Below are 17,057 nucleotides of genomic sequence, written 5' to 3' on the forward strand. Positions count from 1 at the left end.
TAAGTTTCGATCCTGGAAAAGTTATAGCCCCCCAGAAGCAACCATTTTTTATGTACATCCAAATGCCATTTTATCTGTTTGTGGGATGTATGTGGGTGTATGTTAGGTTTAAGCCCAGGAGAATGCTGTTGTGCGCTAGACAATGCCGCCACGGTAGGTACAATACTCAGTCGGGACTGGGTAGCCAGTCTCAGGCTGACAACCTTATCCGGGCTCAGTGTTGTTGTTTGTTGTGTGTTAGGAGGACTGGGTGTCTCCTCATCCCCGTGCAAATCCACCAGGATCAGGTCCTGTTCCTGTGCCTCACAGGGAGCAGCCTGCTCCCCCTGAGGTGAACCACGTGGGGTAAGTTGTTCCTGTGGGTGGTCATCTATAATGTGTCAAAATGGTGTGGAGGCAGCCACAGCCTCTAGTAGGAGATCCAGGGGATCCTCTGTCTCTATTTCTCTATAGGGGGACCAATCGGGCCTCGGATCAGTCATGGTGGAGGCCGTTCTAGTATCCCTGACTCTGACTGGACTACGTAGGGAGGCTTGGGACTGCGCATCTGCCAACCTATGGACTTGAGCCTGGATCTCCCTCAGGTATGTAGGTCTGATCACCATGGGAGAGCTATGGTGTGGGTCAGTAGTACTCTGCTGCTCCTCACGCCCCACCCCAGGGGCAGCTGCAGGCACTGAAACCTGCCACTGGCTCTGCAGCAACGCGTGGGCCTCATGCAGCATTTTGTCCTTTAGCCTATTTCCAATGTGTCCCTTTGCCCAGTTGATGGCGACATTGTAGCAGTCTTCCCAGCCCCGGGGAGAGAGCTGCTGGAGCTCAGCTAATTTTTCCTTTAATGTGTCCTCATAATGTTGTCTGAGTATTAGAATGGTGGTGTAAGCCCAGTTCCTGGCATTTCCCTCCACTAGGGCCTGGGCTGTGGGGGTTGGCAATGCAGGCCTGATGATCTCTGCCAGGAGCTGCTGTAGTTTTGTGGTGGATGGAGGTTGGTCCTTCTGTATACTGTTCTTGTGGTGCACCAGTTTGATAATGTTGAAGATGGCCCGAGTTGTTTGCAACAACTCTAGGTCCTCTTCGTACTGGGGCTTATCATTTTGTTTATTATTATTATTAAATGGTTTTCTCTGTTTCAGGGTGCTAAACCCTGAGGGCTGGTGCCATGCCCTATCCCTAGGGCCTTGTCTAGGCGCATTCATGAAGGAAGTTGTTTTTGCGGGCTCCCATTGGGCCCGCGGTTCAATAAATTGTAGTGTAGTAGACCCTTGGTGGGAATTATTGCGGTAAATGGGACGTGGTCCTCTATATATGCTGTTTTTGACCGCATCCACATAGGTAAAGACATCTTGTCTACGTGCAGGGTAATCCAAATATCGGCCTGGACGAGGAGCAGATCGGTCTCTGCAACGTGTGGCAGGCCCGCGTCTGCGCGAGACCACCATCCAGCCATCCCATTGTGGGGTTGTCATTATCAAGCTGAAGAGGATATCAATAAAGTAATGGTAAGGTAAGTATTATGGTTGTGATACAGGTAAGGTAATGCAGGTAGGTAAAGGTTTGACTTGTAAATTTAATTATTTTGAATGCAAAAAAAAAAAAAAAAAAAGAGTTATAAAAAGTAAAAAATATGTATTTATTTGGCCAAAATGCTATTTGGCTAAAATGCTATTGGACCTTCTTCAGGTAGGCTTGTTTAAAAAACAGACAAAAGGTAGTTTTTTTAAAAAAAGTTTTGCTCACTGAGCTTTAAAAAAAAAAAAAAAAAAAAATCTTTTATATAGAAATATATATGAACTAAATAAGTGGTAGACAAAGCAAGTAGTATACTGAAAGACTGTGAGAATAGGCTTTAATATGCCAGCAGGATAAGATGCTGTCTCTGTATAGAGCAACAAGCATTCAAGTAGATGGCAGTTGGAGCTGGCCTCTTTTAAAAGGTAAGGGGGCGGGGCTTAGCCATTTTTTTTTCCAAAAAGAGCCAACCAGGGCCTTAGAAAAGTAAAATTAAATATAATACTGTTTTAAAATAATCAGAAGTAAGCAGAATATAATTACCAGCAATTTATTTTTACAGGATAAAATTAAAGTTAAGCTTTATTATGGCAATATGAGCCTTTTACAAGCTTTGTATATGTTTTATCAAGGCATTTCTTATAGTCAATTTTATGCATTTATGTATTAAATTGTGATTTAATTTGTTTTGATTGTTGTTGATTATATATTTTTTTCAGGTTGCAAGGGAGGCTGAGTGAAAGGAGAGGAGGCAAAGGAGCCGGTTAGGGGAAAATGAAAGTCTGCAGGTAGGGGTTAGGGTTATGGTTAGGGGGTTAGGGTTATGGTTAAGGTTACTGTTAGGGTTAGGGAAAGGACTTGGGGGCTGAAATTGGATTTAGGGTTAGGGTTTTGGTTTGGGGGCAGGTTGTACGGTTATTGTGGTCAGGAGTTGGGACTGAGGTAGGGGGCAGCGGTTTACGGTTATGGACTGGAGGTGGGTTAGTGGTTAGATTAAGGTTACGGCTGTGGTGTGGATAAAGGGTTAAGTTTGCGGTTAGGGCTGTGGTATGGGTCAGGGGTTAAGTTTATGGTTAGGACTTAGATTTATGGTTATGGCTGTGATATGGGTAAGGGGTTATGTTTTCGGTAGAGGTGTGGTTAAGGTTATGGCTGTGGAAGAGGTCATCGGTTATGGCTGTGGTAGCGGTTTGGGTAAGGTTATGGCTGTGGTAGTGGTCAGAGGTTAAGCTTGTGGTTAGGGCTGTGGTTAAGGTTATGGCTGTGGAAGGGGTCAGGGATTATGTTTGTGGTTACGGTTTAGGTTATGGTTATGGCTGTGGTAAGGGGCAGGGGTTATGTTTTAAGGTTATGGCAGTGGTTATGGTTAGGGCTATGGTAGAGGTTTGTGGTTACGGTTATGGTTAGTGGTTATGGTTACTGTTATAATTGTGGTCAGGGAAAGAGGTTTTAAGGTTACGATAAGGGCTATGGTTTGGGGCAGGGGATTTATGGTTAGGGCAGGGGGTTTGTGATTATGGTTAAGGCTGGGATAGGGGTTTAGGGTTAGGGAATGACCCCAGGAAGGCACTAGCCTACCTCACACCATCTGGTGCCCACCCCTATACATCACATCCCCTGGCATTGCTGCCAAACACATATGGCTTTGGTTTTGCCCACTAGTCCGCAAATAATCCATATTACCTTTTCCCTTTTCTAGGGCTTTTAAATGTGTCTCCAGGACTTTAGGTAAGTATATAGGACACTTTAGTAATTAAATGTTGCCAACTAGGCCTTCAAATATTGCCAACTATGCTTTTAAATCCCCACTATGGCTTAATACATCTCCAGGACATTTTGAAAAACAACAAAGAACAATCCATCCAGTATGCCATTGAAGTAGGCCTCAAATATCCCCACTATGGTTTAGAATCTGCCCACTGGGCCTTATAGATCGCGGAACATTTCAAGTCTCAACGCGTTTCGGGCTGCCTTGCCCTCATCAGGAAACTGGCAAAAACATTATCAAGGGGGTTACGATTAGGATTATGGTTATGGGTAAGTAAAGGTTAGACATGGGGGTTATTTTGTGGTTAGGGCTGAGGATGGGGGTAAGGGTTTGGAAATTGTGGTATGGTTATAGTGGGGGATAGGTAAGGATTACGGGTAGGATTTGTGGTTTGGGGAAACGGTTAAGTTTAGGGGCTGGAGGTTGGTTGGGGGTTAGGACAGGGCCTAGGGTTGCAGTTAGGTTTTAAGGTTAAGGTTTGTAGCGTTTTATGGTTAGGGAAGTGGTTTGTGGTTATGGTTTGTAGTGTTTTATGGTTATGGAAGGGGTTTGTGGTTATGGTTAAGTTTAGGGACCGGAGGGTTACGGTTAGGGTTAAATGTCCTGACTCCCGTTTCCAGGAGACAGTCCTGCACCCCCGCTCCCAGGGATACAGCTGTGCACGGGCCTGAATGGCCCCATCCAGCATCCACCCGCTTACACCCCACATACCCCCCCTGGATATGATGACTAATGACTAATTGTTATTTTTTGTTTGTTCTTATTTTCCAGGAGAAGATGGCGATGTAGAGACCATGAAGAGGATCCAGGGACCAAGCAGCCAACCCGGAGGAAGAGGAAGACGACGGAGGAGCACACAGGTAGGTAATTGCCAGTAATAGACCTTTAATTAGGTTCTGGCCCTTTGTAATTATATTCCTTATTTCCTTTATATGATGGATTAGCGCCCCCCTGTGTGGAATCCCCGCAATCTCCGGTGTCCCCCAGAGGCACCTCCCAGCCTCCAGGACCCCCCCCGAGGGTCAATCCACAACCATCCTGTCCGAATGGACTGCCAATAAATAATTTTCTTCCACCACTGAGTCCCATGTCCTTCCTCTATGATGGTCAGAGGGAAATGAAGGTTATGGTTATGGTTAGGGACTTAGGCCGAGGCCTTATGGTTTGGTGATAGGTTATGGTTAGGTTTGGGGAAGGGATCCTGCGCCCCAGTTTCCCAGGGCAACAGTTATGCACGGTCCTGTCTGGAGTCCAACTCCATATCCATAGTCACGTGCACCGCACGCCATCCCTATGATTAGGGCTTTGATGTCCCCAAAATGTCATAATTTTAGGTTTTAAATTTTCACCACTTTGTTTTTGCAGGAGAAGCAGGCCCGGACGGAGAGGAAGACCCGGAGGAGTTCCAGCACCAGGCAGCCAACCCGGAGGACCGCACAGGAGCAGTGACGACGACCACAGGTAAGTATATGCCCTTATAATGACCTTTGTTTAGGTTGTATAATTATTTGCCCTCTGTTTTTCAGGGACTTTCTAAATTGGCACCCCCTCAGACCTGGCCATTTGGACATGGTTCCTAGCATGGCCCCCAACCAATGCTGGACCTAATAAATGGCACTCCCAACAGGTCTGGCATCAGCCCTCTATAAGGCAGGCAAACTCACTGTGGCATCAATCACTAATTCCCGGGGCCCCCCGGAGGCACCTCCCGGTGCCTAAGACCCCCCCCCAAGGTCAATCCACATCCATCCAGAACCATCACATCTCCCATATGGCCAATTTCACCGCCACTGTGTCCCAGGTCCTTCCTCCTCGGCGTCCTGAGGGAAATGACGGGTAGCACAGTGCGTAATTGCTGTATATACGGTGTTAACTTGACCATCCCAAAAATGTAAGTATTCATTCATTCATTCATTCATTCATTCATTCATTAATTAATTAATTAATTAATTAAGCCTTAAGGTTAGTGGCCCTTAGGGTTTGGGCCTTAGGGTTAGATCCCTAGGCTAGATTAGCCTTAGGGTCAGTGTTGTTAGGACCCCAGCTGGTTTGCCTAGGGGTCAGGTGTTAGGATTACAGTTAGAGATTGGGAGGGTAATTAGGGTTAGGGACTCAGGCCGAGGCCTTAAGGTTATGGTTAGGGATATGAATTGGGGTTAGGAACCCCAGGGCCTGTGACTCCAGCGTCACAGGGCCACAGAAAGGCACTGGCCAATCCTGGTTACAATTATGGTTACGGTTATGGTTAGGTTTCTAAGGTTAGGGCAGAGCCCTAACATCCTGCGCCCCAGCGTCCCAGGGCAACGGTTGTGCACTGTCCTATCCGGGCCTGTCCGTGCATCCGCCCACTTGCGCACCACTCGTCATCCCTATGATTGGGGCTTGTCAATTAATTTGTTTTTGCTTTTTTTTGCAGGGGAGATGAAGACGACGACGACGAAGAGTTCCAGGAACCAGGTAGCCAACCCGGAGGATCACCAGGAGGAGCAACGACACAGCCAGGTACAGATCTGGCCATCCAAATTGCGCGCGGGAAGGAAAGTGATCTCGCGTGACACCGGAGAATTTCCCGTGAACACAGAAAATGCATTGACACAGGAAAGACATGATCAGTAGGGGGCAGTCATGTAACGCACTGAACTGAAGCGGCAGTGAACATCACCGCGAGCCACTGTACAGTAAAAGGCTCGTTTGAGATGAGCCAAATCTGCGCGGAATCGATGGGAAACGACTGGCTGAGGATACAGTTGTTCAAACAACTGTGATGTTGCATTCTCTTCTAAAATGTTTTATTTTTTTATCTAATATCATGTCTTGTGTATCGTATTTATTTTCATATAAAAGCAACAGAACTGAAACTATATCTTGTTTATCAGCAACACAGCATGTGAGCGTGAATAACGCGATATCCGCATTTGACCTCGTAGGTATCTGTTCCGCTTCCAGAGCTCTGTTCAACTTTTTTAACTTGACATAGCAACCTGTTCATTATCAAAAATCAAAAATAGTTAAAGGAACATATAAAACGTTGTACTGCTCAATTTAAATAGTCCATACAGTCTGTGCTTTAGGCCAGTAAGTGATTAGGCTGTGATTAGGCCTGTAAGTAGTATTTTTAACCAGCAGTAATTTAAAATAATACATTTGGCTATGCTAAATATATATATTTACATCTGCATATTTATGCTGGGTTCATTCTCGAAAGAGCGGTGACTGACAGTGATATCGAAGCAATTGACGGGACAAAAATATTTTCCCCGTTAGTTCAATTTTGTATGTATTGGCAAAGTGATTATATTTAGTCTAATTTAGTTTAGTTTTTTTAGTTAATTTAGAAAAACGTTTGGAGCATTTTTTGATCGTTAAATATAAGGGGTATTTCCTGTTAGAAAACATACATTTTAAAAGCTGAAAACCCGTTAACACATTCGCTATAAGCTGGAGCTTAACCATCAAACATTATTTATTTTTTTCTGTAGATGAAAAAAAACACGGGTTAATAAACAAACATAACATAAAGCAAGCCTTTATGGATTCATTTAATTCCTGTAGCCTATTTCAAGGACAATGTAAGCATTATTTTACAACTAATCAATCAATGAAATGGTATAAAATAGAAAAAAATATATTTCACAAAATATTTTACAGTTTTGAATTATGTTTAGCTTCTGTCTGTATGACCATAAATTACAGAGTAACCGTCTCTTCTCATAGAAGGCTAAAAAATGCAGTGATCACGCAGGCTCCGGTACACGCAATATACTGTATTGTGCTAACTTGACAACCTGTTCATTATCAAAATCAAATATAGTTAAAGGAACACTGCTCAATTTAAGTAGTCCATACAGTCTGTGCCATTCAGCATGAGTACCACCTCACTGTGATTAGGCCTGTAAGTAGTATTTTTAACCAGCAGTAATTTAAAATATCTTGAATTACATTTTAACCCCCCCAGAGCCAATTGCGATTTCCATTTGCCTCAGGATCCGAGATTTACCGAGTCGGATGCGTTCCATTTGCCCCAGAAGTAGCAATACCATGGATCCATATGTAAAAAGCAAGATTTTTTGCTTAGCCGGACAACTTGTCGGATTTAAGGTACCTCAGTTTAAACGGCCTTTATCTTCGTTCACTTACAATTAGCCCGAACTACCTTAAATCCGACAAATAATCAGACTAATCATGAAATCAAATTATAGAATGGTTAATTGGTAGCCATTGTTAGCAATATCACTTGATAACACATTACGCGCGGTGCTTCACGTATAAAACTCCGTAGCAACACGTCCACAGATGAATTGGACGATATAGTGTGTGCGACCGATTTAATGTAGAATCATGAAAAAAACGCTGGCTAAATCCGTAATCTGTCTTCTTTTCAAAACGTCCATTGTCGGAAGTATTGAAGTTTTTTTAATTAGGTTAAATCGGCAGAAAAGTAAACCATGTCATCTTACTTTGTTTTACCTGCATCGGGGGCGTGTAGTGCCGCTCTCACCTGAAGATCGCTATTCACATTCTAAATAGCCGCATTAGCGCGTATTCAAATCGCATTTGCATGGTAATTTGATTAACAGCGCAACGGTGAAATGCGATCCAGATACATCCCCTTCAGCGCCATAAAAGGGGGTTGGGGACGTGGCCAGGTGACAATGGCTCATTCATACACATGAAAGTTGCTACATATTCAATGAAAGGAGCCAGAAATAGTGACATGAGTTAGGTTTTTCTTATTTATTTATCCAAATGAATGTTGCATCTACACCATTTAGTCATCTTCATGTAGCCAAGACTTTGGTGATCAGATATCTGGGATCAAAACAAACTGCCAGCATTGCTTACTATGTACTTTTATAATGTTTCTGCAAGTGTTCCAAACTGCATTTTGCAATGTCTATACTTTGATGTCAAATTTCAAACTTAACAAAAATCTGACATATTTACTGTCATGCCCCGCTCCGTCCGATCCTGATGTGTGCCACGCCCCCTCGTTAACCGCATGTGGATTCCCCATGTTTGCCAGCTGTTTCTGATTGTTGTCATTAGTCCATTGTATTTAGTCCGCGTTTCCGTTTGTTTCCCCAGTCTGGTCATTGACGTTATGTGCTGTTTGTTGTCGTGCTTCCCCGGTCCTTCTTCCCGCAATAAATCCCTGTTCTACCCTGCTTCCTGGCTCCTGCTCGCTCGCTCCGAGACGTAACAGAATGACCGGACTCAGTATAAAAAGACCAGGTATTTCGCCGGCGAAACAACTGGGGGAGGATCCTCCTGGGGTTTCACAGATGATCCCCGCGAACTACGCGTTCTGCGACCCCAGTTTGTATTGGCTGGAAGCGGACCGGCGATCAAAGCTGGCTCCGGAGGTGCCTGACCGCACAGCAGCAGCAACGCGGAGAAGAAAGCGGAGAGGCAGAAAACCGGAAGACGCGCAGGAGGTCTGTTTGGGTGCCGTCTACCTTTCCGCCGCTTGCCCTGCTGCGTGTAGGGAGAATCCACGTTCGATTCTCCAACCGGCAGTGTTCGTGGATGACGTCACCGCCGCTTCGCTGCCTAAGCCAGCAGCCTGCCCCTTCACCGGGATGCGCCTGGCCCTTAAAGGGGCCAGGTCCATTAAGGACACTATCCCGCGGGTTCCGCAATTTCGGAAGCGGGCAGCGCCCCCCGTGGCTCCTGAGGCTCCACAGCTGGAGAGGGCGGAGGAGACCTTGAGGCGGCTGCTCCAGCTGCGGTCAAAGCTGGCCCCTCCAGAGGAGGACGCAGCCCCTGCTAGGCCACAGTCCTCTGAGGTTCCTGAGGCTGCAGCTGCGCCCTCAATGACTCCCGTGCCTGCAGCTGCGCCGCCTGGCCAGACTCCAGTGCTCCCCGTGACTCCAGTGCTCCCCGTGACTGCCGCGCCTGCTGAGGCGCCCCCGGTGACTCCCGCGCCCTCTGCCGGCCGCGTGCCCGAGGCTGCCGCTCTGCCCGCGGCCCCGCCTGCTGGCCGCACGCCTGCTGAGGCGGCCACGCCTGCTGCCGCCGCTCTGCCCGCGCCCACGCCTGCTGCCGCCGCTCTGCCCGCGGCCCCTGAGCTCCCCGCGGCCCCTGAGCGCTCAGCTCAGCCCCCCACGACTCCCGATGCTCCTGTCCCCGAGGAGGTCCCTGACTGCTGCCCTGATGCTCCTCCCTCCATAGTGGAGTCGGAGGGGGAGCTTGAGTGGGACCCCTCGGGGATGGCCTTGGTTTCCCCCGTGGCTTCCCCTGTGACTGCCCCCGTGGCTTCCCCTGTGACTGCCCCCGTGGCTTCCCCTGTGACTTCCCCTGTGACTCCTCCACCGTCACCCCGGTGTGACAGATCCCGGCCAGGTCCCCGCCTATCAGTCTCCCGGAAAGGGCGGGGACACCTGCGTCGGGCCCGGGTCCCGCCTGCCCTGCCCCCTGGCTTGCCCGTTTGGCCCCTAGCTGTCGCTTGGTGGCTGCCTGCAGGCCCCCCTGCTTCGGCGGGGCGTCGGACGGCGCCTTCGCCGGCTCCGGCTGCGCCGTCGCCTGCCGCGGCTTCCCCCTCCTACCTGCCTTCGCTGGTGTTCCCTCATGCTCCTCGTCCTCCTGTTTCTCCTTCATTCACTCCTGGCCCCTTTGTTCCTCCCGTTGGTGTTCCCTCTTGGTCTGCCTGTCTGCGTTCCCTGTTTTGTGTCGGGTCTTGTCGTTCTTTTGGTCTTTGTTCCTGTTCTGTGTCTCTGTTCTGTTTCCCTGGTCTGGTTGATGTTTTTGGTTTTTGTCTTCCAGGTCCTGTTCCCCGGTCTCGTCTCGTCCGTCGCCTCCTCCCGGGCGCGCCCGGTGTGCGCGCCTTTTGTGTGGGGGTTCTGTCATGCCCCGCTCCGTCCGATCCTGATGTGTGCCACGCCCCCTCGTTAATCGCATGTGGATTCCCCGTGTTTGCCAGCTGTTCCTGATTGTTGTCATTAGTCCATTGTATTTAGTCCGCGTTTCCGTTTGTTTCCCCAGTCCGGTCATTGACGTTATGTACTGTTTGTTGTCGTGCTTCCCCGGTCCTGCTTCCCGCAATAAATCCCCGTTCTACCCTGCTTCCTGGCTCCTGCTCTCCTGCTCGCTCGCTCCGAGACATAACATTTACAATATATATTAAAATAAAGATGAGTGTAATGGCAAAACAAATATATAAGAAATAATTTATTTGCCATGAATTAAGTTTATGATATTTGAAGAAATGTGTGATCATGCCCCAGTCAGTGAAAGTGTTTTTCCTACCCCTAGACCCCAAAGGGCTAATTCTGATTGTGTATGGACTAATCATCCTGAAATTCAGATACATCATCCATGATTTACCCAGAATATTATTTAACTGCACACACATGTTATTCTTTACCAATCACCAGTACAACCTATTTTTTCACGAATAACTTGTCTCATAAAAAAGCCAGGATGCTTATCTGGTCCATTAGATTGGTATGCAGAATGCTTATCTTGGTTTCAGGAGAGAGGGTTGGGTCTCATCCTCAGTGCAAGGGGAGGATCAGTATGCGGGACTCTTGTCTTCAGGAGGACGGGGAGGCATTGCACATGGACCAATTATCTTATTATTTCTAATAAATTTTGCAAATAGCATTAATTGGATGAGTGGGAATTTGAGAACACATTGCCTGAGGGAAGGGGTGAGCCCGGCCGGCTCATCCCCTTCCCGCACGCAGCGCTAAATGTAGTATAAAGGGGAAGATCCCAGTACTGACCGGAGCTCAGACGTGGGATAAAGCGCGCATCGCCCGGCATTTCTCGGGACTCACGTGTTGGTCTCCTGCAAGGACTGAATATGGCTCCCCAGTCCGTGTGTAGGTGGGTGATGAGGGCACATCCGAGTGTAAATAGCTTTGCAACTGCTCATGACACTCATTGATTCTTGGGAATAATTATGAAACTTCTGTTTCATTGCTTCTTTTCTATTTATTACTATATTTGCACCTATTATTATTAGCTATAATATATACTATTTGATGCCATAATACCATTTCGATACAATAGCTTAGTATTGATGTTAATGTGAGGTTATTTTGTATTAAATTTGTATTAGAATTCAAGATGGCACCGCGGATGGTTGCCTCGGTGTGTTGGTGCGCACTGTTTTGCTTTATTTTGTTTGTTAATTCAGTCTCCTGCTGCACTTTCACAAGAGAAGAGCCATTCGAAATCTTGGACATTATGATTAAAGGTGCTCTTACCTTATCTCACGCTGCGAGACGCCGGAGGAGAGGCAAATGCGCTGGTGCGCTCGTACGCCTACACCGGCGGGGGCTCCGCACACCGCTCCCCGCGATATTCCTCTCCAACATACGATCACTGTGCAACAAACTGGACGAGCTGCAGCTACTGGTGGTGAGAAACTGTGACTTTTACACATCTTCCGTCCTGTATTTCACTGAGACGTGGCTGTGTGGACTCATACCGGAGTCCGCGCTGCAGCTCGCAGACTGCGACGTGGAACTCTGGCAAATCAAAGGGTGGCGGAATATGCTTTTTTATAAACAACGATTGGTGTACTGATGTGTCTGTGATTCTTCAGCACTGCTCCTCTGACCTGGAATAATTTTTCATAAATTGCAAACCCTTCTACTCCCCTCGCGAATTTGCGTCATTCATTCTAGTCGGAGTTTACATTCCACCACAAGCGGACGTAAAAAACGCACAGCGCACGCTGGCCGACCAGATACAGAGTGTGGAGCGGTCCAACCCGGATTCTCTAGTTATTGTCCTCGGCGACTTTAACAAAGGAAACCTCAGCAACGAACTTCCAAAATTTAAACAGTTTATTAAATGCCCAACCAGAGAGGAAAATACCTCGGATCACTGCTACACCACAGTCCCCAATGCTTATCACGCTGTACCCCGTGCTGCTTTGGGCCACTCCGACCATGCCATGGTGCACCTTATTCCCTCATACCAGCAGAAACTTAAGCTGAAGAAACCTGCAGCAAGGACTACAGAGGTTTGGAGCAACACGACTGCAGAGAGCCTTCAGGCGTGCTTGGACTGTACTGACTGGGATGTGTTCAGGACTGCTACCAATAGCCTGGAGTAGTACACAGAGGCTGTAACATCTTACATCAGCATTCACAAGTGGGAACAAGGACAGGTACAAGAAACTGAGGAACAGGTTTAGCAAGGCGGTGAGAAATGCTAAATGACTGTACTCTGAGAAACTCCAACACCAGTTCTCAGCCAACGACCCCGCGTCTGTCTGGAAGGGGCTCAGACAGATTACTAGCTACAAACCCACAGCCCCCCACTCTGTCAATGACCTGTGCCTTGCAAATCAACTAAACGACTTCTACTGCCGCTTTGAAAGACAACTGGACAGTTCACACTTCACCATCCCCCACACCGTCCACTGACCACCTCCCCCACACCTACTGCTGGTGTGGCATCTTTGAAGCCTCACACCCCACCTCTTCATATTCAAGAGGAGGACGTTAACAAGGTCTTCAAGAAGCTGAACCCCCGCAAAGCTGCAGGTCCAGACTCAATCTCCCCGTTCAACTTAAAACACTGTGCTGACCAGCTGACTCCTGTGTTCACAGAAATCTTCAACACCTCACTGGAGTCATGCCATGTGCCAGCATGCTTTAAGACATCTACCATCATCCCTGTACCAAAAAAACCTAAGATGACTGGACTAAATGACTACAGACCCATTGCTTTGACGCCTGTAGTTATGAACCCAGATAGCACCATGGCATTGTTTCAACATTGAAATATGGTTGAATTTGTTGATTTATGGTCAGTGTTAAATTATCAGCGTTGAAACTGAATTGATTTTTCATCAGATTTTCAATATTCAAAATATATTGATGGTAGCAAAACATTGATTCAATGTTGATATAAGGTGGATTTTTCATCATTGAAAATAAGATGCTGAATCAACACTGATATTACTGAAAATATTCAACATTGAATCAATGTATGCTCAGTGATGGTAAATCAACATTGATTTATGCTGGGTTCTTGAACATTGAATCCATGTACGCTCAGTGATGGTAAATCAACATTGATTTATGGTGGGTTCTTCAACATTGAATCAATGTATGCTCAGTGATGATAACACTGGTTAACAGTGGTTTTATTGCCAGGCATATTATAACATTTTCTAATAGATATTTTGTCACTGATTCCAAATACATAATTGGTTTGGTTAGACTGGCTCCAATTTTTGAGATATTGAAGGAAACACAGTTCCCATTATACGCGTACTTGTGCACTGCATAGTTGACCTACCTGATACTGAAAACAGTAAAGATGAAATTTATTTTACTGCATGTTATTGCTGTCTGTATATGAATCAGTCTACCCATTCACTAGCACAGAAGAAGTAGAGTGGTACAGTCTCAGTAAAGTACATAATTTTGTAATGTTTTACCAACACTTGCAGACCTGATGGGGGGTCCAGGACTTTATCTCAATAACTAGAGCCAAGGAAGGTGACATGGTTTGCTTTTTTACCGATTTAACCTAATTTTAAAAACTTTAATACTTCTGACAATGGAAGTTTTGAAAAGAAGACAGATTACGAATTTAGTCAGTGTTTTTTTTCATGATTCTACATAATGATTTCAGCGAGATATAAACTGAAATACACGAGAAAGATACACGGTCGACGATGGCCTCGTCCCCAGAGCGTTAATAATAGTGAATTATTTTATTTACGTTAACTCTGCATAGGCACTGCATCATATTTATAGGGTCACAGTTTTTCATTTTTCATTCCATCTACCAATAAACTGTGAAAAGGATTTTATTGTTGCTACTTTTCTTGCGTTTCAAACTGCCTTTCCAAAGTGATGGGTGTGGGGTGCAGTGACATTCCAGACTGATAGGCCATTGACAGTATGCAAACTACTACAGGTGTGGGGACTCCCTATCTCATCAATATTCATTGTGCAGGCCACTGACTTTGAGAAAAAGAGTGCCACTCTAAAGTTCTAACACTTTAGTAGTCAAACCACATAAAATTTCAGAATGTCTCTTTCACCTATGTGTAGCCAACCCCTGTGTCTATAAGCTTCAGAGCTCAAAAGTCTTGGCTAGAAATATCTATAGTGTGATTTTTTTACAATGTCTCAGCATGTCTGAAAATAGGTTTTTGAAAAGCATATGTTTAAAGTTGATTTTAACAAAAAATAGAATATAACATTTTCAGTGTGTAACGATCGGTCCGGGAAAGAGACAAGGATCCAGGTATGCAGGGCAAGTGGGCGTTTATTAGTGTGACAGGTAGAAGGCAGCGAGAGAAGGGGGTGAGCCGCCGGCAAGTTGCGGCTCGGATCCTCACGGAGCGAGAAAGAGGCGGGGCGAAGCCCCGGCTCCGGTGGAGCTGGTCGGAAGGAAGGGGATTGGCGTGCAGTACTTGTTGTCGGGGTCCAGAAGCAGGGGTCGAAGCCGGGGAAGTCAGTCCAACGAAGACACACAAGACAGGAATACGGGGAAGCGGGCGGACGGGAGATGCCGGGCTCGACGGGTCAGGTGCAGGATCGGGACTGAGGAAGGAAGGTACAAGGGTAAGGAGCAGACACGGGGCTAACAGGCAGGATATGGAGAATTGGGGAGACAGAGGACAAGAGAAGTGCTCGGTAAGGCGTGGAATCATCAGCACAATACTTCGCACTGCAGAACTGGTGTATCTGCCTTTTAAAACGACGCTAATGGCTTCCGGATGGATTGCACCTGTCTGTCCCCACCCCCGGTGACGTGACACAGTGGTCTCAGATTACTGGTGCTGAGTTTGTGCTGAATAAAAGCAAATGTAACACTTTGGGATAAATGTGCTTTAGATAGGTGAAATATTTTAAAATGTCAAGGCATGTCAGACTACCCTAAAGGTGGCTGAAAGGCCACAGACTCCTGAGGATTAAGTGTTATATTGAATTGGGAATGCGATTGCCTGGGATTTGAACCCAGGACCTTTTGTACCAGAGGCAGGAATCATACCCCGGAACCAATGAGGTATGCAATAACCTCAGTAACCAATCATTTTCTGCAAGTTCACTTATTATGCAAAATCTTAACGAAAAGCAAGAGATACGTACCATCTCTGATCTCTCAACTTCCAGACACTAGTAAGTGACAACAATCCAAAGCCAACTTCTCTCTTTCTCTTCCATCACTTCCTTATTCTTCATGGCAATTTTTTGAAGAATAGCACCACCAAGTGACAGGTCCCTGTCACAATCTCACAAGTCAATAGGGAATGTCCCTAGGGAACATTTTTCAGATGAATGCTATGCATGAAATATGATTGTTATGAAATTAGGGCTGCAACTAATGACTACTTTGATAGTCGACTAGTCATCGACTATTAAAACGATTAGTCGACTAATCGGATTATAAATTGTATAATTATAAAATGGCTCCTATTTAGCTATACCAGCTTTTACATTTAGTATGAGGTTATTGTTTGACTTGAATGCCACAAAAAAACATACCAGAACGTGGACCACACTTGTTAGTAATGTTGCCTGATAACATTGCTGACCTTACACTTTCAAGATCGTTTTTCAGTGTTCTTCGCCTTGATGACAGCTTTCTCTCAGTTCCAGTTTTATTGTGGGATGAAACTCCATCATTTGTTGCTGCCAAAGAAGCTGTTCAAAATTTGGCTTGTGTGAACGACTGTGCTGAACGTGGTGTTGCGTTGATTCATGATTTTAGCGCATCAACAAAGGACGAAATACAAAAGCAGTACATGCTTCAAGTTGTTGAACAGCATAGACGTACCTTTCAGCAGTGTAACCTAAGTGAACTGCACAGCATGTAATCTGACTAGTGACTAGGCTACTACTAGTGACTTCTGTTCTGTGTTACTTATGTAATTTGCCAGTTTGTCACACTGAGTGATTACAGTGATCAGCGTTCAGCATTAAAGAAGCAGAAGTGATGTCATTTTGTTTTAAGTTTAATTAAATTGCCTTACTTTTGTTACAATGCACTGTAAATGTATTTGTGAGTTTCACCTTGTTACTGAAATAAAAACTTATAAGGTCACGAACATTGCGAATTATTTCAATTTCAGCGGTATTTTACGAATCTTTGCAGCTCTTGTGCCACCTCTAAATGAAGTCCGATTGAGCTGAAATTTTATATGTGAGTACAACTTACCAAAAGGAAACTTTTTAGGGGGTGTCACTTTGATTTTTTAAAAAAATATTTTTTTTGGGACACCCTAACTACTAGCCTATTATTATGCCCTATTATTATTATTATTATTATTGGATACGCCAGGCAACAGAAGCCCGTGCCATTCACCCTTTTGCAGATTTCATCTTTGTTTTGGGACATTAAAATCCTTTGAGACTGATGTGGCACTAAATGCTGGGGAATTATTTTCTCCTTACTATGAAGTTTGGCATCTTAAACTTGGGAAGTAGCTTGCAGCCTGTAGGCTACTCGGCAGCCGTCAATATTTAAGCGAACTGCCGAAACCATAATGTTTATTGTTATTTTTAGGAAGAATAATTTAATCGTAATTAAACAAAAGATATACAGCCTTTCCAGCCCCCCCCCATTTTTTCCTTCGGATCTACATAAATCTCATTATTAACCTTTGGTGCACTCAGTTGACGGAAATCCATCATAGCGACGGAAAACTTTAATCCATGTGTCCCAGACTTTACAGCGTTTAATACGCGATGATGCCTGATTTGTGGCCACCATTCTTCTACCTGTCGCTGAATGCTATTGCGCGAGAGTAAATCTCACCAGTGTCGCGTATTGATGCAGTCTATTGGAAAGCGGCAGT

At 45.6% G+C, this 17,057-nt stretch overlaps 1 long non-coding RNA gene across 1 annotated transcript; it reads left to right on the plus strand.

The window, feature by feature from the left end:
* The first annotated feature begins 932 nt into the window (after window positions 1-932).
* Window positions 933-1,939, plus strand: LOC111852541 (uncharacterized). Its single transcript, XR_002840254.2, has 3 exons — window positions 933-988; window positions 1,361-1,507; window positions 1,862-1,939. It is a non-coding gene; the product is annotated as an uncharacterized lncRNA (long non-coding RNA).
* Window positions 1,940-17,057: the final 15,118 nt, after the last annotated feature.

This window comes from Paramormyrops kingsleyae, chromosome 8, assembly GCF_048594095.1.
Source record: "Paramormyrops kingsleyae isolate MSU_618 chromosome 8, PKINGS_0.4, whole genome shotgun sequence".
Taxonomy (NCBI): Eukaryota; Metazoa; Chordata; class Actinopteri; order Osteoglossiformes; family Mormyridae; genus Paramormyrops; species Paramormyrops kingsleyae.